This window comes from Balaenoptera musculus, chromosome X, assembly GCF_009873245.2.
Source record: "Balaenoptera musculus isolate JJ_BM4_2016_0621 chromosome X, mBalMus1.pri.v3, whole genome shotgun sequence".
NCBI classification, from domain to species: Eukaryota; Metazoa; Chordata; class Mammalia; order Artiodactyla; family Balaenopteridae; genus Balaenoptera; species Balaenoptera musculus.
Genome location: NC_045806.1, coordinates 6,657,620 through 6,680,990, shown reverse-complemented (window position 1 = coordinate 6,680,990; position 23,371 = coordinate 6,657,620). Strand labels below are relative to the sequence as shown.

At 47.4% G+C, this 23,371-nt stretch overlaps 1 protein-coding gene and 1 non-coding gene across 6 annotated transcripts in view; one reads left to right on the top strand and one right to left on the bottom strand.

Moving 5' to 3' along the window:
• TBL1X (transducin beta like 1 X-linked) overlaps positions 1–23,371 on the bottom strand; it is a 226,573-nt gene that overhangs the window by 191,437 nt on the left and 11,765 nt on the right. The gene's annotated exons all lie outside the window — the stretch shown is intronic.
• Positions 15,051–15,154, top strand: LOC118889307. Its single transcript, XR_005018452.1, has one exon. It is a non-coding gene; the product is annotated as a U6 spliceosomal RNA (small nuclear RNA).

The window sequence follows — 23,371 nt, the reverse complement described above, 5'->3', positions numbered from 1 at the left end:
CCAAGGAGATCAAAGGGCCATGTACCCAGCTCCTCCTTACGTTATTTTTAGATCTTAGCAGAGGAGGACAAGAGAAACCAGAGAATTTCCACTCTACCACCGTTCTGGCAGCTTTCAAAGTAGGCTAACAGGAAAAATGATCTGGCTGTCACTGTTGCTCTTAAATTCTGGCTAATTTTAACCCTTCTCCCAACCCCCTCTCCCTGCCACTCCCAACCAGAGGACGTAGATGCCTCCACCACATTGTCGTAAGGGTTTGACAAATTCGGAAAGAAAGCAGAAGAACTGCGAAGGAAAGAAGCCGCCCTGGACACCACAGCTAATGGAACGCTCTGGCTTCCCACCATGCACATCAAAACAAGACAAGTGTAGGGGCTTCCCTGGTGGCGCAGTGGTTGAGAGTCTGCCTGCCAAGGCAGGGGACACGGGTTCGAGCCCTGGTCTGGGAAGATCCCACATGCTGCGGAGCTACTAGGCCCGTGAGCCACAACTACTGAGCCTGCGCGTCTGGAGCCTGTGCTCCACAACAAGAGAGGCCACGATAGTGAGAGGCCCGCGCACCGCGATGAAGAGTGGCCCCCGCTTGCCGCAACTAGAGAAAGCCCTCGCACAGAAACGAAGACCCAACACAGCCAAAAATTAATTAATTAATTAACTTTAAAAAAAAAAAAAAGTAAAACAAGACAAGTGTAAAGAAGAAATCTTGACAGTAGAGTGGCCTCCAAATTACAGATGGGATACTGTCCAAGGCTTCACTGGTTTCTCACTCAAAAATGTTTTTCCCCTAGAAACAATGCTATAAAACTATGATCAAGGGCTTCCCTGGGGACGCAGTGGTTGAGAATCTGCCTGCCAATGCAGGGGACACGGGTTCGAGCCCTGGTCTGGGAAGATCCCACATGCCGCGGAGCAACTAGGCCCGTGAGCCACAACTACTGAGCCTGCGCATCTGGAGCCTGTGCTCCGCCACAAGAGGCCACGATAGTGAGAGGCCCGCGCACCGCGATGAAGAGTGGCCCCCGCTTGCCGCAACTAGAGAAAGCCCTCGCACAGAAACGAAGACCCAACACAGCCAAAAATAAATAAACAAATAAATAAATTTAAAAAAAAAAAAACTATGATCAAGTTCCCAGCCAGTCTAGAATGGCCTTGTAAAGCCTGCAAATGGAACTGAAATGTAAACTGGCCATGAAAAATATCCAAGTAGCACACCATAGTGTGGCGATCGTATGCTTCAATGCCGAGCATCTGAATCACCATGCTGTTTCTGGGGGAAGTGGGTTTTCTCCCATGTATGGGGTACCAGGTACTACGGGCAAGACAGGAATTAGTAACATTTCATCTTCCCCACATGTTTTCACTGTTGTCTAGGCTTCAAGAGAAGCAACCATCAAAAACAGCGAGTAAAAAGGCAAGAAGTGGGTCACCACCCTTAGTATGTTAAGCCAAGCCTTCCACAGAAGGCACTGGAATGTAGCTAGCATCAGGGCTCAGGAAGAAGACTGTGCAAGCCAAATGCCAGTGGTACCACTTCCTAGCTGTGGGCCCTGCCTTACAATTCCGCTCTGAGCAGCCCAGGCATTTGGCTGTCACCCAGGCCTATTGTGGGCAGGGCATCTTCCAGGGAGAAGAGGCGCTTTGCTGTGGCCTTCGTCCACCAACACTGCCAGCCTCTGGGTGACTGAGGCGGGGATGCAGAAAAAGCAGGACATGAACAAAGGTCTCTTCTGGATGACCCAACTTCCCCTCTTCTCCCACGAAGCATAGCCGCACCCTGTACCCCTTCCTTTTCTGCTACAGCCCTGCTCTGCTCTGACAAAGCCAGCATCAATCCCTTCCAATCCTGTGGTATAAATGACTGGTAGAGCTTAATGTATTACCTCTCCTGGGACTCCCAGGATTTTAACTGGGACAAAGTTTCATGTCAAACAAATGACTCTCTAATCGTGGAATACCAGGCTCCAGCAAGCAAGGTTAGATGGGAATAGGATGCAAATGAAGATTAGATCAGGAGAGAGGAGGAAGTGCAGGTCACACCAGGGAGGTGGTATGGGCCTCAGAACAGGCAGGGATCACATGCTGGTTCTGGAAAGGGCCAGAGAGTCAACACTTCAGGCTTCCAGGGGCCAGAGGGTCTCTGTTGCAACAGCCTGTGTAGGGAATAAGCAACCACAGACAGTATCTAAATGAGTGGGTGTGGCTGGGTTCCAAGAAAACTCTGAATTTCATATCATTTTCATGTGTCACAGAACATTATTCTTTTTTTGGCCGTTTAAAAATATAAAACCATTCTTAGCTCGCAGGCTGTACAAAAACAGGTGGCAGGCCAAGTTTGGCCCCTGCCTTCAAGGAAGCCTATCTCAAGCTTTGGCTCAAGAGACGTTTTTGGAATCGGACACCGTCATTTTTCCAGGGCTCCCACGTACACAACCCTGGCATCCAGCCACCGGCCCGTACCCCACGACTCCCGAGAGCCCCTGTGGAATCCTAAGACTGAATAGTGTAATGAACTCAGGGTAAGAAAACCTTCCACTGTTGAGAAGCACGGTGCTGCCCTGGGAGAGAGCGTGGGCTTTGAAGTCCCAGTTCCAAGTGGTAGACCTGGTACGTCACTGCCCTGACCTCAGTTTCCCCACCTGCAAAACAGGAAGAGCCTTTCTGGATTTGGATTTGTTGTGCAGGCTCAAAAGCAACTACAGAAAGTACCCAGGACACTGCTCTGCGGTCAGCGGGCACCCAAAAAGTCACAGGTCCAACACGAACGATTTTTATATCCTTATCTCACGCCCTCTCTCCCACCCCACCCCCGCCTCCAGGCTCAATTACATCCCTATTCAAGCCCCAAAGTTCAGGTTCAGGTGTCAACCTAGGGATGTGACCCTGGCACTGAGAATGAACCAGGTACACGTGAATGAAGCCACAGTCCAAACAGCAGAGGTCAAAGGCAGGACAGGCCACTCAGGTTTCAACATGCAGGAAGTCACAAAGAAATCCCCTCTCCGCAGATTAAACTCTCACACACACAAAGGAGCGTTGCTTGGTTCCACCAGGGGGGCCCTGCCTCCCCACTCTCCTGGGCCACTTCCTCGTTCACTGCTCTCCATCCAGCTATCTCAGTCTCTAGCCTCTATCTTCAGCTCTCCCTCACCACTGTATAGCAGGTACAGCTTGCAACAAGACATGTTACCACGTGCAGAAACAAAAGAGCAAAAGACAGCTGTTGAGACAACGTTTCTTTAGGAGACTAAGTGCCGATGGTTTTTTAACCTGACCGGCAATTGGGCAATTTCAGTCATTCTGTGACTAGCTTCAGCACCCGGCCACTTCCACAAAGCTCATGGCAAAATCGCTGAGTGTCAGGAAATATTAAATGACCACCTGGATGTGCTTTTTATTGAGCTCCGTTTATGAATGGAGAAATAGTTCACATTCCTTCGAGCGATGATGCGCTTCTAATCACCTCCAAGCAAGATTCCCTGGAGAGCAACACAGAGAGAGGCCATCCATCTGCAGCACGTGCACTGTATGCATTCCCCTTGCCCAAGGAAGGAAAACCACCTATGTCGCTTTCAACCAAGGTGAAAAGGGTGACTTGAGATACTACTGTTTTCAAAATTTTCCTTACCTCTCAATAGTCAGAAGGACGCATTACAAGTCTGCCCTCTGCTATCTGCATCTTTGTCTCTATGTTGGCCCTTGAGAAAGGGTGGGCTGCTGTACGTTGGCTTTATTTTCCCTCCCGTATATATGCACTCTTCTAACAGAATGCGGCCACTCAGCCACGCCACATCCCCATCTCACGCTTTCTCTTGGTTGGTTGGTTGGTTGTTGTTTGGGGGCGGGGAGGAGGCTAAGGAGGGTGAGAAAAGGGAAAATACACAACAGAGAGGACAGCGCCCCACTTCCTCTGATATCAGCCACACTCTGCCCGCTCACCGCGGACGCCTGGTTCTCAATTGTGGCGGAGTAGAGATAACAGACAGGGACACTTTTTCCGGAACTGATCACTCTGAAACTGCTCTCCCCACACGCAAAGTTACACCATGTCCATGCACGAGGAGCTTCTACCACCACGTGAGATCACGTGCCATATTTTCAGAGCAAGCTTCAAAGTATGAAAGCGGTTCCGAACCCTTTGTAAAAGAGCTTTATTGAGATACAGATCACATACCCCACAATTCACCCGTCGGAAGTATACAGTTCAATTGCTTTCAGTATATTCACAGAGCTGTGCAACCATGATCAGTACAATCAACCTTGGAACATGTGCATTATATCCCCAGAAGCAGCCCTGGACCCTCTCCTTCAGCAGTCACTACCCAAACCCCCGGTCCTAGGCAACCACTCATCTACTTCCTGACGATCAAACCCTTTTTTGTTCAGCCCGCAAGCCTCTGTGAGTGTCTGACAGGCTCCCTGGTACCAACGGCCCTCACAGCTACCTTCCCAGTCTCATCACATCTCAGGGGTGCGAGCCAGTCCAGCAGCCCGGCCGCAGTCTCCATAAGCCACCATGGCTTCTGCAATTCCACTCCCCGCCTCACTCACAGGGGCTTCTCAAGGCCCAGACTGCAAGCTACTGTCCTCAGCTCGCGCAGAACCCCCAGGCGGGGAACGCACCGCAACGTGGCTCTCGAGATAAAGTGCTGCCACCCCCCCCTACAGAGAGTCACACAACTCGGGGGTGTCTCATGACTATCATTAACCAGTTCCAACTCGTCACCTTCACGGCAAGAGAGGTGGGAAGGAAAAATCATTCGGCCACATTCCATGCAGTGGAAGATTCACGTCCATTATACGCTTAGTTTACCTCTCCACTTTCCTAGCCAGACATGTGGCAAACCATCCAAACGGAAGAGAAGAAGGAAATTCCAAAGTGAGGTCCAAGTGGGGTGGATAACGCCAAACACAGTAACTACCGTCACCGAAGGGGAGAAAAGAGGTTGTTCCATCCGTTTGCAAAATAAGGGGTATGGGAACTGATTAAGTAACTGAATCCGGGGCCAGTGATTTCGGGTTGTGATGGACAAGCTGGGGGGTTCTCCTCCCCATTATATTCTCCATCAATCTGCCTAGAGCTTGAAGGGGAAATGGTTTCTCTCACCTGAGCACTGAAAACAAAAGGTGCATGCCCCACATGGAGCTCAGGCACCGCCCGCATCTGGATTTTAACCACCCAAAGCATCCTCTTGCCTTCCAGAGGGGCTGTTGCCACCTGCCCCATCCACTTCGGCCGCCAAGAAAGTCAAGGGCATCTTTCACGGGTGCTTGTTTAACAGCCTCAACTCATTCCGTCCCTTTCTGCTCAACTTATGCTCCACTGGAGTTTTGCAAGAGAAGATATTACTCATGCTTATCTTTAAGTCATAAGAGAGTACAAGCAGACACTGGTGAACTCCCAGTAATGACTGCGGATGAGGTAACCATACTGCGCCATACCGATGTCCTGGTTTTGCTGTTGCTCTAAGCTTATGTAAGACGTCACCATCAGAGGAAGCTGGCTGACACCACACAGGACCTCTCGGCGCTATTTCTGCAACTTCTTGTGGTCTATAATCAACCAAAATAAATCGTTTTAAATGAAAATTACCTAAATAAATTTTTAAAAAATCGAACACAGTCTCTGTTACTGGTGCCCTGGAGAACTAAAAAGCGGCAAACCCAAAGGAAGCCAACGAATCCTCAGAAGGTCTTCCTGGTCATTAAAAACGCAGTGCCACAGACACAGGCAGTGAACCAGGAAAAAAATCTCTTTCTGTAACTAGCAAGAAAAAAGGTCTCCTATTGCCTTAAAATGTAATATCCTGCAAGTACTTGACGTGAACAATCTGAAAATGAAATTAAGAAAATATCATTCACAAAAGCATCAAAAAGAATACACCCAAAACTCTAAAACATAAACCACAAACAAGTGCCAACATTACAACTCAACCTCCACTAAGCCTGACGTTCCATAATGCTGAGTCACGCTCAGCTCCCTTCCCGGCAAGGCTCTGCTGGAATTAAGCTGGTCTTCCATCAGCATCAAAAGCTAAAAGGTGACACCAGGACCACATCCAGTTGTTACAAGGCATGGTATTAAAAACGGGTGATCATAAAGAAGCACACACCCACCCAATCAATCACTCGTCTAGTCTCTCAATCACGTACGTATTAAGCAACAGAGAAAAGCAGCCACTGGCAGCTGGGAGCTGGCCTGGCACTCACGGCTAGGCTTCAGCCTTCTCCTGCTGGAACATAAACAATTCAGAGACCACTAATCTCAGACAGGGACCCGATTCCTTAAACCCTGCCCAACTCTTTTAAGGTCTTCTTAGCACCCTGTGACTGAGATGTCCCACGGCCCCCTCAACGCAACAGGTCAGCAAACACAACCTCATCCAACTACAGCTTTGTGTGTTCCTGGAGACTATTTGGCTGAAGGACATTGTACCTAGGAATGCAGGTGAGGACAAATGCCTTTTAAAGAATGAGTCTCAGCATACAGATGGCCAACAGGCACATGAAAAGATGATCAACATCACTAATTATTAGAGACATGCACATCAAAACTACAGTGAGGTATCACCTCACACCGGTCAGAATGGCCATCATCAAAAAGTCTACAAACAATAAATGCTGGAGAGGGTGTGGAGAAAAGGGAACCCTCCTACACTGCTGGCGGGAATGTAAGTTGGTGCAGCCACTACGGAAAAGAGTATGGAGGTTCCTCAAAAAACTAAAAATAGAGTTGCCATATGACCCTGCAATCCCACTCCTGGGTATATATCTGGAGAAAACTATAATTTGAATAGATACACGCACCCCAATGCTCACAGCAGCACTCTTCACAATAGCCAAGATAGGGAAACAACCGAAATATCCATCAACAGATGAAGGGATAAAGAAGATGTGGTATATATATATATATATACACACACACACACACACACACACACACACACACACAATGGAATACTACTCAGCCATAAAGAAGAATAAAATAATGCCATTTGCAGCAATAGGGATGGACTTAGAGATTTTCAAACTAAGTGCAGTAAGTCAGAGAAAGACAAATACCATAGGAAGTCTAAAATATGACACAGATGAACATACCTACTAAACAGAAACAGACTCACAGGCACAGAGAACAGACTTGTGGTTGCCAAGGGGAGGAGGGGTGGGGGAGGGATGGAGTGGGAGGTTGGGGTTAGCAGATGCAAACCAGTACATACAGAGAATGGATAAACAACAAGGTCCTACTGTAGAGCACAGGGCACTACAGTCAACATCCTGTGATAAACCATCATGGAAAAGAACATGAAAAAGAGTGTGTGTGGGTGTGTGTGTCTGTGTGCATATAAATATATATAAAAAACTGAATCACTTTGCTGTACACCTGAAACTAACACAACATTGTAAATCACCTATACTTCAATTAGAGTCTCACACTTTATCTCACCTGAAACAGACAAAACCAAACTGCTTATAGAACTTATCTATATGAACTGCAAATCACAACAAAGCACTTTCCTTTCAATTTTTAAAAATTGACTCTACCACCATTGGAAGCCACCCATCCTTGACCACTTAGGTATTTTTAATGAAACGAACTGCGTGTATTTGGTTTTAAGACCAAGTTGAGAAGTTATTAACTTGACACAGTGGTGGTTACATGTTCAACCAAATGGCACTGAATATTCCCCATCACTGCAGAAGCTGTAATTGTAAATCTGCCGTTTGTTCTTAAAACACCTACTCAATGACGGAGCTCCAGTGTCCAGCACCCACAACACCTGACGGCAAAGGAAGGAGCTGCTCAGAAAAGCTTGTTCACGGATTAAGACAACCTGAAACATACACACAAAGGCAGCACCTCCTCATACTACCTTGATTCTCTTTCTAGCATCATTTGGGGGAGGGGCTGTCCTGATAAAACCAAGCATCATCCAGGAGTCCGGACACCATGGACTGGCTTCCATGGCGGGTCAAGACATGTTTCGGATGAGGTACAGTGGATTTTTCTCAACAAGCAATTTAAGACATAGATGTTATCCTCATCTTAAACAATGTCATTATACCTTGAAAAGATTCTGTTGGGTTAGACCGTTAGACGCTGCCGGTACTTGACGACTTTTGATCCGAAATGGTGATGCCGCTTCATTCAACCTCATATGGGTGCAAAATAATTTTTTAATATATAAAACTGAAATCCAAAATTTGGTTTACAACTGCGCCAGAATGGAGATGCATAGTTCTTCCTTTCAAGAAAGAAAGAACCTGCCCATCCTCCATGGCTCTGTTCTGAGCAGCCCCACGACTGAGCAAGGCCATGTCTCTCTAACCATCAGGCAGTCTCCACTCCAGAGCTCACGGGGGGTCGGGGGGGCTGGCTCAAACTTTATCAGATTCGCGTCGAGGTCCTGAGGCTTTCCTTACTCAGTCCTGTCCCCCATTTATCTCTCACAGGCCTTTGCCCCCCATTAAAACACTTGAACCTCTCCCTGCATCTCCAGAGGGACCAGAGGACACAACTATCGAGGCTGGCCAAAAGGTTCGTTCAGATTTTTCCAAACCCCGAACGAACTTTGGAGCCAACCCTATGTTATAATGCTGACTGCTTTCAGGTCGTTAAAGTCCCTGAAAATAGACACCTGTGTACGTGTTTGTATCTAATGCCCGGGGACACACACTGTGTATACACATAGAGTCAATTTTCATGATTTGAGGATACAGTATTCGTGAATTTGCCTATTTGCTAAAACCTATCTGTAACCCCAGATCAATACCTGAGGTGGTGTGGTCCCTGAAGGACCAAGCACGGTGTGAAAAGGTCGAGCCGCTCGGTGCACACGTTCCCAGCTCAAGTGGAATGAGGCCTCGCGCTACCTTCTTGTTTCAGCTCCCAGGCCGTAAACCAGTGTGCTCTCCGTGGTCTATTTACTGTCACGTTTTTCGCATTTCTGTGCTTTTGTTGGTGACATCTCTGCTTAGAACAGCCCCCAAGCACGGTGCTGCAGCGCTGTCTGGTGTTCCGAAGGGCCAGACGGCTGTGCTGTGCAGTAGGGAGGGAACACGTGTGTTGGAGAAGCTTGGTTCAGGCATGAGCTACCGTGCTGCTGACCGTGACTTCAACGTGGATGAATCGACAGTACAGTCAATAAGGTGTCTTTAAGCAGAAACACACGTAAAACAAGGTTATGCAGTGACTGGTTGATGAAAATATTGTGACCAGAGGCCTGCAGGAACCGAACCCCTCTGTTTCCCCTAGAAGCAAAAGCTTCTATGAGGTCTCAGCAACTTTATGTTTAACTACCGTGAATAAGGAAAATCAACCATAGACATAAGCCACATACAGATGTAGCCATCACTAATCTCCACTCGACCTAAAAAAAACCCTAAAACCATTTTTCTGTGTCTTCCTATTCCACAGACATCCCTGTATGGAATGACACGGTCGCCCCTCCCGTGCTCAGCTTTTCCCCTGTCCTCATCCCTTTATGATCCCTTCACTACATCAGGGCAAGCTAAGCGACTTCATGTGTAGGCCCTCTGCCCACAGCCCTTCTGTACAGGCGAAGTTTGGTTCCAACAAACAACAAGGGCAGCTACGAATGGAAAAAGCCGGAGCCAAAGAGAATGAAATGACAGACGATGGGGAGTGGAGATAAACCCCTGCCCTCTCTCTGGAGCGCATCCGCCCCAGCAGGCATCCCTGCGGCCCCCTTCCATTTGCACGCCTCCACCTTGCTCAGGAGGAGCTCTCAGAGAAGCGCTGGACCCCGTCTGCTTTTCTGAAGCGAGAAACGGATGGCAAAAACACAGTACCCAGGGCAAGAAGCCAACGCTGGTTACAAAACGCGGTGTGTTAACTCTTTTCTCCTCTTTTATAACTCCCCTAAGAACAGATGTGATAATGCTTCCAAGAAAGCAAACCAGCAGAAAAAGAGGGCTAAAGGTAGAAACTTCTTCTGTAATGTAAGCCATCCTAACAGTGAACCAGTTTAACATGGCTGCTTCCCTGGAGAATTGTTCTAACCCAAATTCTGAAGGGACCAAACACAGCAACCAGGAAGGAAATCTTCTTAAAAGGCACCAAAGCCTATTTAAACAAATCTGCAAAAGATTACTGATTTTCAATGAAGATTCTCAAGCTAAATATTTTAATACAAAAAATTTAACTATGGCTTTTTTCTTTGTTTGTTTTGCTTTGTTTTTTGTTTGTCTGGTCGGTTTTGGTTTTACTCCAAATAGTCTATGACATGATTCCCCAAGGACTTTTCAGGGAAAAAAGCAGGAAAAAAATGCCTCCATATGTGATGCTTGTCACATGTGGTACAAGCTTGTATATCCTCCAAAGAAAGCTTAGATAATGAGATAAAGGTAACCGTATTCCTCACTGCTATTTAGACTAAGTGTCTGAACTTGATTTTCTCCGACAGGGTCCAAACTGGCCTTTAGTGAAGTCACACCCACCTGACTAGTTAATCAAGAAATGCTCTCAGACCTCAATTCTAAGACAACCCCACAGAATGGAATCTGCTGGAAGGTGGGCCTTTCCTGGTTCCTGTTCAAGGCAGTTTAGTCATTAAAAGTTCCAGGGAACATAATTATTACAGCGCATTCCCTAATAGGTGACAAGAGAACATTCCAAAGACAGCTTTCTGGCCACTGGGTTTCACCATACACAGTTTTTACCGCTGTGAGTGATAGAGCAATCCCCCATAATAGCAGTAACTCAAACTAGGGGCTGAGGACAGTCTTGAAAATGGATCAATCACATTGTGTGCTGGAACCTTTTGGAGAACACGTGGCCCAAGTGATCAGCTGACAGAAGAAACAGGATGATTCCTTTATTCTCTTGGGGCCAGTGTCACATGGGTGGTTGATGATAGCATTAGGCCTAAAATTCAATCTTTCTGCTCCTATTCAAAGGCTCTTTCCAGGGAAACATCAGTCTTGGTATCGGACCAAAAAAAAAAAAAAACAGAATTATAACCTACAGTTACATGGATCTTCTTTGATTTAATGCAGTAAATCTTGGGTAAGGTCAGCAACTGACTTGCATTGGCTCAAATAACCCCAATTTCCAAACAGGAGAACCCACCTACCTCTAAAAGTCTTCACTTCCCATTATACGTGTTCCACAGGTGGACCGTGAGGGCAGGTACCCTGTGAGAAGTCAGGGGCCAGGAAGATCACGGGCAACTCTCCACTGATAAATCACACAATCATCAAAGGAACGTGGAGACTGCTCATAACGCCAGTTCCCAGTTCTTTAAACCACAGTGAAGCGAGAGGAGAAATACCATCTCCGTCTAGCATAAAGAGTTCCTAGAGAGTGTTCTGGAAAGCTGAATGAGACACTGCCCCGTGGCACCGATAAGAAGGAGGCTGGAAGCAAATGACCACTGGAATCTCCCTCAATCACACTGTCTGAGTCACAGGTCACAAACTCAGCCTACTGCCAAAAGTTTACTGTTTGTCCTCGAAAGCACATCTTCTGACATATTCCCTGCATTCCAAACGGTTTCATCAGGCTGCTCCTCTCCCCCCTGCGCGCGCTCACACACTCACCCACCCCCAACCTCAACAACGTTCTCCTCCGCAAACGACAGTAACGTGAACCACCACCTGCTGTGAGACAAGAATCGGGGCTCAGAACGTCTTGATACAGGCACGCCAAACAGAGCGGGAAGTTCCATTTCCTCCCAAGTGCCTTTCAGCTCAACCTGTTCGCCATGAATAACAGTCCAGGTGCCTCTTGGGGGGAGGGGGGCGTCGGGTCTGACAAGGTGAGGGTTGCTTTCCCCAAACCTGACTCTAGTTTCCTAACCACTAAGTTGCAAGGGATGGGCTCATTTTCATGTAAGTTGTATTTTAGATAAAAGGACAGCTGGAAAAATTACCAAGGTTGGTGGCATAACATGTGACATTGCTAGACTTGCATGCGGAAATGTGGCAGCTCAGGGCCTTTCTCATTTTTTAGTTCACATAATTTTACTTTAGTTCACATACTTCTATTTTCATCTTCTCTTTTACTACGTGTGGCTTTCTAGGTCATCTGCTTTGTCAGACACACCAACTCGGTGTCCTCACAGCCAAGGAGGTGACAGGGCAGGCAACAAGTTGGGAAAGAAGAACTGACACCTCAAAGGCACAGAGAACAGATGGTGGTGGCCAGAGGTGGCGGGAGAGGGGATGTAGGTGAAGAGCATCAAAGGTGCAGACTTCCAGCCATAAAATAAGTTAAGTCCTGGGACTTCCCTGGTGGTCCAGCGGCTAGGACACCTCACTCCCAATGCAGGGGGCCCGAGTTCCATCCCTGGTCAGGGAACTAGATCCCACATGCCACAACGAAAGATCCCGCATGTGCGACTAAGATTCAGTGCAGCCAAATAAATAAATAAGTAAGTAAGTAAGTAAATAAGTCCTGGGGATTCAACGTAATACATGACTATAGTTAACAATACTAGAGTATATCTGAACGTTGCTAAGAGAATAAACCTTAAAAGTTCTCATCACGGGACTTCCCTGGTGGTGCAGTGGTTAAGAATCCGCCTGCCAATGCAGGGGACATGGGTTCGAGCCCTGGTCTGGGAAGATCCCACATGCCGCAGAGCAACTAAGCCCGTGTGCCACAACTACTGAGGCCGTCTGCCACAACTACTGAAGCCCGTGTGCCTAGAGCCTGTGCTCCGCAACGAGAGAAGCCACCGCAATGAGAAGCCCGCGCACCGCAACCAAGAGTAGCCCCCGCTCACTGCAACTAGAGAAAGCCCACACACAACAACGAAGAACCAACGCGGCCAAAAATAAATAAATAACTAAAGATTTAAAAAAAAAAAAAAAGTTCTCATCACAAGAAAAAGAAATGAGTAACTATGTGTGATGATGGATGTTAACTAAACCTATTGTGATGATCATATCACAATGTTTACATATATCAAATCATTATGTTACACACCTTAAGCTAATACGTTATATGTCAATTATATCTCAATTTTTAAAAAATGAAATGAAAATTAAAAAGGACAGCTGAAGGATGGAACTGTCTCGGTGGGTCCTGACCCTCCCTCCGCTGCATCCCACAAGCCAGGAGATGTCTTTTCTCACACAGGGAATCAGGAAGAACAAAAGCCTTGCTCTCACAACTACTGTACTAAAGACACAATCAAGGAGAACCATTTCATTTAAACAGCACTCAACCGAAGGAGAAAAGAGAAAGAATGAAACAGATAAATAGAAAGTTCTGCACAGCAAAGTTATTTCCGTCACTTGCTGGTCGCCCCAAGAGGTGATACTTGGCTGATCTGATGACAGCGAATTCTAGGTGACACAGCATCCTCTAGAGCAAATGCTTCCCCAACCGGGTTTTTAGGAGAAAAACTCGATTTGCCTGCTGTGCACGATGCGGGTGGGAACAGACAGGCTTTCGCTCACTCACTCACAGCACTGTCCTCTGCTTGTCCTGCCAGCAAGTCAAACACCCTGATTTTTTTTTCATACCCTCAACATTTCAATCACCAAAATGAAACAACACTTGTGTGGGAGGAGGAAGGTGGCTGTCAGCCTCTCAGTGACACGGCTCCTTCCTCTAATGAGGTCGAAACTTCCTTTTAGCCACATAGCAACTGAGTGTCAACACGCTAACCATCAGCCCCTGAAGACTGGAAACAGAATTTACAGCAAGATACAGAAGGCTGGTCCATGGAAACGTGACCAACGACCCTTAACCACGCAGCACAACGTGCACTGCAAAGGACACCATGAGCAACGGACCCATAATTACCACGTGCTCGCTACGGTGCAGAGCAGAAAGGAAACCTAAGGCATGATCTCTGCTACCAAGTACTTGCATGCAGTCTTTCTGGTACGGAAGAAGAAAATACATGCGTAAGAGAAACAGTGGGCAAAAGGCCACCTGGAAAAAAAGAGTATTAAGCTCATAATGGAAATCTCCTCATAAAAAACAGATTTTTCAACACCAAATAAATGGTCCATTTATTAGGCTGTGCAATAACAAAAAAAAATTAATAAAACTTAAAGAATTAAGACAGTACAAAGCCAATGAGAATAAGTCACAGAAATCATAGAGACCTAGCCAAGACCCTTGGGTTGTAACTTGCTTCCACACAGCCATCTGTGAGAGGTTAAACAACTCCTTTTTCCTCGGGAGGGCTTTATGTCTTTATATGGAAAGGACTGCCAACTGCCCTTCCCAGTGGAGACAGTCCTGCGAGACGTGGTACTCAAACCTCAAAGTGCACGCAGTCACCTGGAAACTGCATCTGTGCAGGGCTCTTCAGCCTGGGCACATGTGGACCCAGGCCAGGTAATTCCTTGTGGGGGGCGGTCCTGTGCACTCTTAGATGCTGAGCAGCATTCCTGGCCTCTGCCCGCTAGATGCCAGGAGCACCCTCTCCCCTAGTTACTACAACAGAAGGTCTCCAGATGTTGCCAAATGTCCCCGGGGGGACATGACTGCCTCCCCTACCCGCCCCCCCACTACCACCTCCCCAGCTGAGAAGCCCTGTTCTAAGATGGAACCAAGGAAGCTACATATTTCACAAGCACCTGCTGCTTCCAACATCCGCCTACAGGGCTACTTTCCTGGATACAACTGGGTGCCTCAGTCTCATCCACTGGGGTCATCTTCCTTCCCACACACCAACAGGGCAGAAGGTATCACAATCCCACTTCTTCCCTCTTGCCCCTTAACACACGTGCATTTTGCCCCCTCTGCATGACCTCCCAACCAGAACAGCCCTCCCCAGCCCATGGATGTGGGATCTGGCCACGTCACTTGCTCTGGTCAACGAGCATTAGTTGGGGGGGACAGGCAGAGGTTTTAAACGGGACTGCGTGATGTAGCTTGGCTTCTTCTTATGCCAGATAGGAGAGGCAGAAGTACATGCCCCAAGAGCCTACTAGCCTCAGAAGGAGGAAATTAGGAGCTCAGTCCTAAACCCAGCCCAGAGCCTAACCAGGCCTCCCTGATCCCACCCAGCTGAGCCCAGAAGAGCCACACCTCACCACCCACTGACCAGTAAACAAGAAATAAGTGCTTGGTGCTCTTTTCAGCAGCACTTATATTAAAACTGGCAAGATACAGAGATTAACATGGCTCCTGTACAAGGGTAACACAAAAATTCATGAAGCATTCCATATTTTTGATGGAAACTAAACTTTCGGTGGTGAGCACGCTCTAGTGTACAGAGATGTCAAAATACAGTATTGTACACATAAAACTTACATGTTATAAGCCAACGTTACCTCAATTTTAAAAAATTCTGTAAAGAAATAAGTGCTTGTTTCTGTAAGCCTTTGTATGCGGGGGTGCTGTTTGTTACGCATCATCAGCAAAGCAGAAAGCTGACTAATACACTCCCCAAATATCTCTGAACCAAAATGCTGATTAACAAGTGGATATTATTATGACTTTTCTGTCCCTACCCCCACCTGTCTTCCTCCACTCTTTTATGGAGCCACAAACCCACCAATTCAGTCCCCATAAAGGCACACATGGTATCTTTGAAGTCCTGGGGGCCAAGCCCCACTCTTCTCACATCATGGTGGTCTTTCCCACAGCTGACTCAGACTCTGAGACACTAACTCCAGGGAATAGTTCTGTCAGAGTCCCCGAGAGACTCTCAAACTGACAGTGGCAGGGCCACCCACCAAGTATGGAGTTCTTGGGAAGAAGAGAGGGTCTAGACGTACAAATGTGTTCGATCGGCACCAAAAATCCCGGGTCCTTCCACGAAAGAAAACAACCGGGTGTGCTCAGAGTTAAATCAAGACTCAGCCAGTGGCTGCACCTCAGTGAAAGGCAGGCATGCCAACCAAACAGCTCCACGACTTCTGAATCACTCAGGAGACAAACAGCAAATATTAAATAAATATACAAACCTTGCAGGGTTCAGAGGAATAAATTAAGAGACAGAATACAAAGGAAATAAGTCTCCTTGAAGACTGTCAATGGAGCCAGAGAATAATGGCCCCCAGAAAGTCCCATGCCCTAATCCCTGGGCCCTGTGACAATGTTACCGTGCACGGCAAAAAGGACTCTGCAGATGCGATGAAGTTAAGGATCTTGAGGCGGGGAGATTATCTTGGATATGGTGGGGGCCCAATGTAATCACGTGAGCCCTAAAAAGTGGGCAATCTCTCCAGGCTGTGGTCAGAGAGAGATGTGACCAAAGAGGAATGATCAGAGAAATGCCGCACTGCTGGCTTTGAAGATGGAAGAAGGGGCCATGAGCCAGGGAATGCGGGAGGCCTCTAGAAGCAGGAAGAGGCAAGGAGTGGCTTCTCCCGAAAGCCTCTGGAAAAGAAGGCGGCCCCACTGACACAGTGAGACCCATCTCAGACTTGTAACCCCTGGAACTATAAGATAATAAAGTGGAGTTGTTCAAGTCAGGAAGTTTGGGGTCATCTGTCCCAAGAGTGACAGGAAACTAACACAGTCAATTATAAGATCAATGGAGAAAACACACATGACCTTCAGCCTTACCAATAAGCTCTTTGTTCGAGGCACAGACACCCCAGAAAGTCGTGCCTATGGATAGCTAGAGAAAAATCAGCCTCCATATTCTCCCACTTGACCCTGGAACAGTAATTTATGGCTCTACACAGGCAGAAGGTTTATAAATTCAGAAAAGTAAACAACTCTACGACTCTGGTTCAGACTAAGCCAGCATTGTGGCTTCAGGGAGGCCCCAGAAAGCAGCCAAAGTCTAGCTGGTTGGAACCCTATGACCCCAGAGCAACTTCACACCACCCCCTTGGGAACTACAGGCTTCCTATGTCTCACACCAAGAAAGGACACTCTAAAATCCCATCCAGGGACTTCCCTGGTGGCGCAGTGGTTAAGAATCCGCCTGTCAATGCAGAGGAGACGGGCTCAAGCCCTGGCCCGGGAAGATCCCACATGCCGCGGAGCAGCTAAGCCTGTGCGCCACAACTACTGAGCCTGCGCTCTAGAGCCCACGAGCCACAACTACTGAGCCCACGTGCCACCACTACTGAAGCCCACATGCCCTGGAGGCCGCCTGCCACAACTATTGAGCCTGCGTGCTGCAACTACTGAAGCCCGCGGGCCTAGAGCCCATGCTCCACAACAAGAGAAGCCACCGCAATGAGAAGCCCGCGCACCGCAACGAAGAGTAGCCCCGGCTCGCCACAACTAGAGGAAGCCTGCACATAGCAACACAGACCCAACGCAGACAAAAATAAATTTAAAAAATAAAATAAAATAAAACCCCATCCAAAAAGGCAGCACAAAAGAGGGGTCAGCAGGTACAGCTTTAATTGACCAAAACTGTTTTCTATGATGATCTTTAGGGGAAGAGATGGAACAACTAAAGAGAAGGAGAAAGCAGATACAGTTTACGCCCAACTGGAAGCTGAACTGGAAATGGTTTTATAAACATTGCTCCATCTATGAACCATTTTCCATTTCAACGTAATCCGAAAGGAGCAGCCCGTGCCCCGGGTTTACCCAGCCCGTAACATTCTTCCACCTGATTCCCCACCCCAGGCCCCAAGCCCTCCTTGATGACCCAGAGATTCCACAAAATGTTTACCAAGAAACTGGAATAACACACACTACAACATGGACAAACCTCAAAGACCTGATGCTAAGGGAAAAAAGCTAGACAGCAAAGGGTACATATTGTGTGATTCCACTTATAGAAAATGTCCAGAATAGGCAAATCCACAGGGACAGAAAGCAGATCACTGGTTGCCAGGGGCTGGGTGGAGAGGGGATTTGGGAAGTGATGGCTTAATGGGTAAGGGGTTTCTTTCAGGGTGATAAAAATGCTATAGAATTAGACAGTGGTGATGACTGCACAACTCTGTAAAAATACCAGGAAAGTACTGAGTTATACAGTTTGAATGAGTGAGTTGCATGGTATATAAGTTATATCTCAATAAAGCTGTCATATTAAAAAATAGAAGAAGAAGAGAGAGGAAGAGGAAGAAGAAACAACCACTAGGATATTAGCCAATGATTACAGTCACTGCAAACTTTAAAAAATTTAACCATCCCAAGGAGGTTAGTTTACTTAACAAGCCTGGAATCCTGCGCACCAACCCACTCCACAGTAAAGATTCTGAAACGCCTGAGCAGAGGTCAGTAGCAAACTGTGACCAGAGGTGGTTTATGGAACGGGCTCAGGAGCAAAGTGGGACGACTGGGGTTCATGATGAAATGCAGGAAGATGATTTTGCAAAAGTAACCGTTCTCAGTAAGTTAAAGCAACTCTCTACAATGAAAGTATTATCTCTCTCCAGAATAAAAAAATAACTGTAACAAATACATTGGCTACGGCAACAAACGTCTCCTGGTAACTTCTGGCTGCTCCAAGTTAGCCGATTCAGATTAGACCCCTGAAAAGCAAACTGAAAGTAAAATACGTTTATTGGTTTGGGACTGGCTGTTTCAGATGGGAGGGGATGGGATGGATATTGTTCCCCTGTGAGAGGAAAGGCGGGTGAGCAGCCTTAAGATTCCAGTGGACACAGCAGCATGCGGAGCCCCTGGCGCAGGGTCTGGGTCCAATGCCGCGCCACCTGGGCTTGGACCATTTCCTCAGAAGGTGACCCCAGCAACCGCAGACAGGGCACAAGTTAGATCCCACAAGAGCTGGCGTTTGGCGTTCATCAGCACGCCGACCCACACCTCCCGAGTTATTCTTGGTATTAGCCCCTTGACGTAATAAGGAAGCCAAGAGGAAAGACTGACACATTCAAGCATACAAAAATGCGAAGCTTGGGGCTTCCCTGGTGGCGCAGTGGTTGAGAATCTGCCTGCCAATGCAGGGGACACGGGTTCGAGCCCTGGTCCGGGAAGATCCCACATGCCGCGGAGCAACTAGGCCCGTGAGCCACAACTACGGAGCCTGCGCATCTGGAGCCTGTGCTCCGCGATGAAGAGTGGCCCCCGCTCGCCGCAACTAGAGAAAGCCCTCGCACAGAAACGAAGACCCAACACAGCCATAAATAAATAAATAAATAAATAAAAAGGAATTCCTTTTAAAAAAAAAAAAAAAGCGAAGCTTGGTGACTGAGACCATAAGCAACATTATGAGACAAGGAACCGCCTAGGAGAGAAATATTTGGAACACCTAACGATCAGAGTCTACAGAGACCTCCTCTAAGGCACGCGTGGGCCTCAGACCAGGAGCTCCAGCATCAGCGGGGAACTTGCTGGACATGCAGCGTCTCGGGCCCCACCCAGACTTACTGACTCAGAAATCCTGGGGATGGGGCCTGGCAACCTGCACTCTCACAAGCCCTCCACAGGGTGCTGGTACACAATGAAGTTTGAGAACCACTGGTAAGGTCACGGAAATATCTAGAGCAGCACTATTCATAACCACCCCCAAAATGGAAACGAGCCAGATGTCCGACAACGGGTGAATGGATCAACGGCCGTGCGTCCATACCTGATGGAAGCCTACCCAGTTACAAAAAGGGATGAATTAGTGGCACAGGCCACAACATGGATGAAGCCGAAAATCTCCATGCTGACCGAAAGAAGCCAGGCAAAATAATGAGTACATATTGTGTGATTTCACTGATATAAAATTCTAGGATATGCAAACTAACCTATCTAGTAATAGAAAGCCATCAATGGTTGCCCCGAGGCGGAGGGAAGCAGAGAGAGATTACAGAAAGGCACAGGGAAATTTGGAAGCCACGAAAATACGTGTTATCTTGATATGCACGTGTCCGAGAAGCCAGCACCACAATCAAGACAGCAAACATAGGAGAAAACTGACGAACGTGCACACCTTACATACGCCTGGTTTACTGTACTTCAATTACACCTTAACAAAGTGGTAAACACAGCAAGCAAGCAGATGAAGGAAAACCAGTGTACTATGAGCCCGTATAGATAAGAACGCAAGACTACACAGCGGTACGTGGACAGCTGAACGTGCCGGAAACAGAATCTCCCACGTCGCACCGCGGACTGTTAATATCGGTTGTTCTGCTGGAGGAGCTGGACGCTACAACCCCACAGTGCGGGAACTCAGGGAAACCAGCAGGTTCTTAGGTGTCACCTTAGAAACAGGAACGAGCTCAGAACAGGAAGAAGAAACAAAAACCAGAATCTGTCCAGAGGGAAAGCCTTGCATTTTGGAAGCCCCCAAAGCAAGGCCGGCTGCCGGGGTGCAGGCAGGGAGAGGCCCCCAGGGTAGAAACACGCGCCGCAGGGGTGCGGGGCAGCTCCTGCTGGGAGATGCAGGACAGAGAAGGGGACGCACACAGGTAAGCGGGCTGGGGCCCAGGCAGGGGGCCCTGAACTTCTCAGGGGGCTCAAAGGTTGACCAGACGAAGAAAACAAGGGGTGGAGGCCTGGCTATTATGACACCCTGCGCACTCCGGGAAGCAACTGAAAACCCTATAGAAACCGAGAGAAACCAAAACCCCGGAGGGAGGAGGGAGGGCCGTGGGCCGTAAGCAGAGCACTGAAAGGCTGGGCTCACAGCAGGCACTCCCTTCCCGCACAGTCATCACGTGTAGTCCTTACTCAGGCTTAGGATCTTTCGCCCTCCTTTCTCAGTTCTCCGGGAAGAGATAAGGATGAAGTGTGATTTCCAGACCAAAGCCAAGGGGTGGCCCCAGACGTCTCGTGTAATTTCGCTGTTTATTTGTAAATGAATACTTCTAAAGGAATTTCTTTTCTCTCTAAAGTTAGCTCCCAAAACCTTGCTTGTCCTTTGCTTTAGAAAAAGATCCATATTTCCCTGGAATGCATGAGGACGGAAAGATTTCTGAACTTCTTTTGTAAGTCTGATGGGGGATTTAGTCCTTCAACTTTACTAAGTCTTTAACCACGAGATTCAAGCTTCTAAGGCAGGGTACTTGACCTCGGCACTAAGGACCTCTTGGGCTGAGTAATTCTTTGTGGGCCTTGGGGCCTCATCCCCTGCGTTACAGGATGCTGGGCAGCGGCCCTGACCTCTATCCACTAGACGCCAGTGACACCCCTTCCCCATTGGTAACAACCAGAAAGGCCCCCAGGCATCGTCCAGCATCCCTTGGGAGCAAAACTGCCCTTGGTGGAGGACCACTGAGCTAAGGTATTTCCCGACCAAGATGGAACTTCCGTCAAAGTCTAACATCCAATGCCATGAAAGAAAAAGGACGGGATTTCAAGAAGGAGGCAGCAGGGGCATGGAGGGTTGACTGCCCTATGGCTGTGTCCTGGGTTCTCCAGGGACTGAGCCCATCACTGTAAACGCAGTTCCTTTTCCAGACTCCTCACCTGTCCAATGCAGCCCTTTATGCACGATTCTTCACGATTAACACGACCCTAAATATACGATGAACTCCTCTAGATTCACAGTTTGCTGACTACAAGTAAACGTTTCTCTCTCTTTTTTTTTTTTTTTTTTTTTGGCCGTGCCGCAAGGGCATGCGGGATCTTAGTTCACCGACCAGGGATCAAACCTGTGCCCCCTGCAGTGGAAGCGCAGAGTCTTAACTACTGAACTGCCAGGGAAGTCCCTAAACGTAAACGTTTTCGTCTTTTTACAGAGCGACTTACTTCCCGCATGGCTCCACCTTGAGAGCTTGCAACCAACCCATCACTATCCTGATTTTACAGGGAGGAAACCAAGGCTCCTCGTCCCGTCCCGCACTCTGCCCACGTATCCCTCTCCTGGAGAGGGGGCGGGGAAGGTTCACTAAATCACCTCTCACCATCGGGTTCTGAGCAAAGGGAAATCTCCAGAGACAGAAAGGAGATTAGTGGCTGCCTGGGGCTGGCAGGGGGAGCAGGAATGGATGACGTGACATTCCCGAAGACGTGAGTGACCTTATCGGGGAGTGAAAATGTTTGAAACCTGGATGATGACCGATGACCGCACCACTCGGTAAACTGACTAAAAATCACTGAAACTGCACACTTGAAACGGGTGCTTTTTATGGTATGTAATTTATACCTCAGTAACACTGTTCCTGAAAATCAGCTAGACCTTAAACGGGATCTAGAGAGCTTCGTGAAATTAATCACCGCAAGTGGCCATCTACAGCCATCCCAAGGCCGAGCAAACATCTATGGCAAACCCAGATAAAACAAAGTATCACACAGCTTGCAAAAGGAATGACAGCCCGACCTGAATCTACCGTGTGCCCAACTCAATACTAGGAACTATAGAACTACCAAACTGCCCAATGGCAGCAGTGTGGAGAGAGAAATTCTACTCTGATGAACATCTGGGCCATCAGAAACCCATACAGAAAAATACATTTCTTGTCCAAATACACAACATTCAGTGGAAAAGCAAACACGACAGGTAATTCAAGAAGGTTGAACATACTCTTAGATAGCAAAGTACGAACCAAACCCAAACTTCCCTTAAAGCAAAAGCCACGCAGGAAAATGGGACCCCAGCTTACCCCTCTATTGTGCCAGGAGCTGAGAAAATAAAAATTCACAAAGGACAGCTTATTCTGTGCACCATTTCATGTTTAAATATGAATTGGAAAATAGTGAAAACACACAGTCTCCGGTTTTATTCAGTTAACTTTTCTGGAAACACAGGATGATCAAAAAATTACATAATGGAATTAAAAACTATTAACTATTGGGCGAACAGGAGCTGTACCTACTGAGAGAAAAAGGAACTATTTCCATGAGCTAATCTTATCCTATATTTAGTTTGAGTATACTCATGTAATTAATCAGGGGTGTATAATTTTGCTAACTTCAAATTTCCAGTTGTAAAGCCCCACATACAATTATCTGAACTACAATTGATTTTTATTTTTGTGGGAAAATGAAGATAGCTAATTTTAATAACCCAAGCTTCCCAAGAAGAAGTAACTGCCTTCCTTGACAGAAATTACATGAACGGTAATTCACAACGCCACAAACTCATTTGTTTTTAGATCTTCCCTCAAAGGTTAGCATACTTGGAGAGTTCATGTCCCGTTGACTCAACCATTTGGTGCTACTATTCCCCTACATTCCTGCTCTGTACACCTGTGCCTCTAATTCCCAGAGAGTATACACAGATCTCTGCACTTCATGAGTACCTGAGGTATGCATTTAGGAAATAAAATCAAATTTTGTGCCCACTTCTGCGAACAGTCTCAGGATGGGGCTATTCTCAGATACATCTCTGAATGTTATTTAGGGTAATTTGGCTGGCAAATAATCAAATGAATAATTATTAGAAAATTATCAACAACAAAGACAGAAAAAGATTCCTGTCCAGAGCTGAAGCGATTGACCAGTGTCTAGCTGACCTGCTGGCAATAAGAAGTCAGGACTTGGACAAGGCTCAAGGAAACTGGCTAAAAGCAAAATACTTTGTGTAATTTCTCCCTCCTCTTAGATGGGCAGGCACGGGGCAGATAAAGGACATTC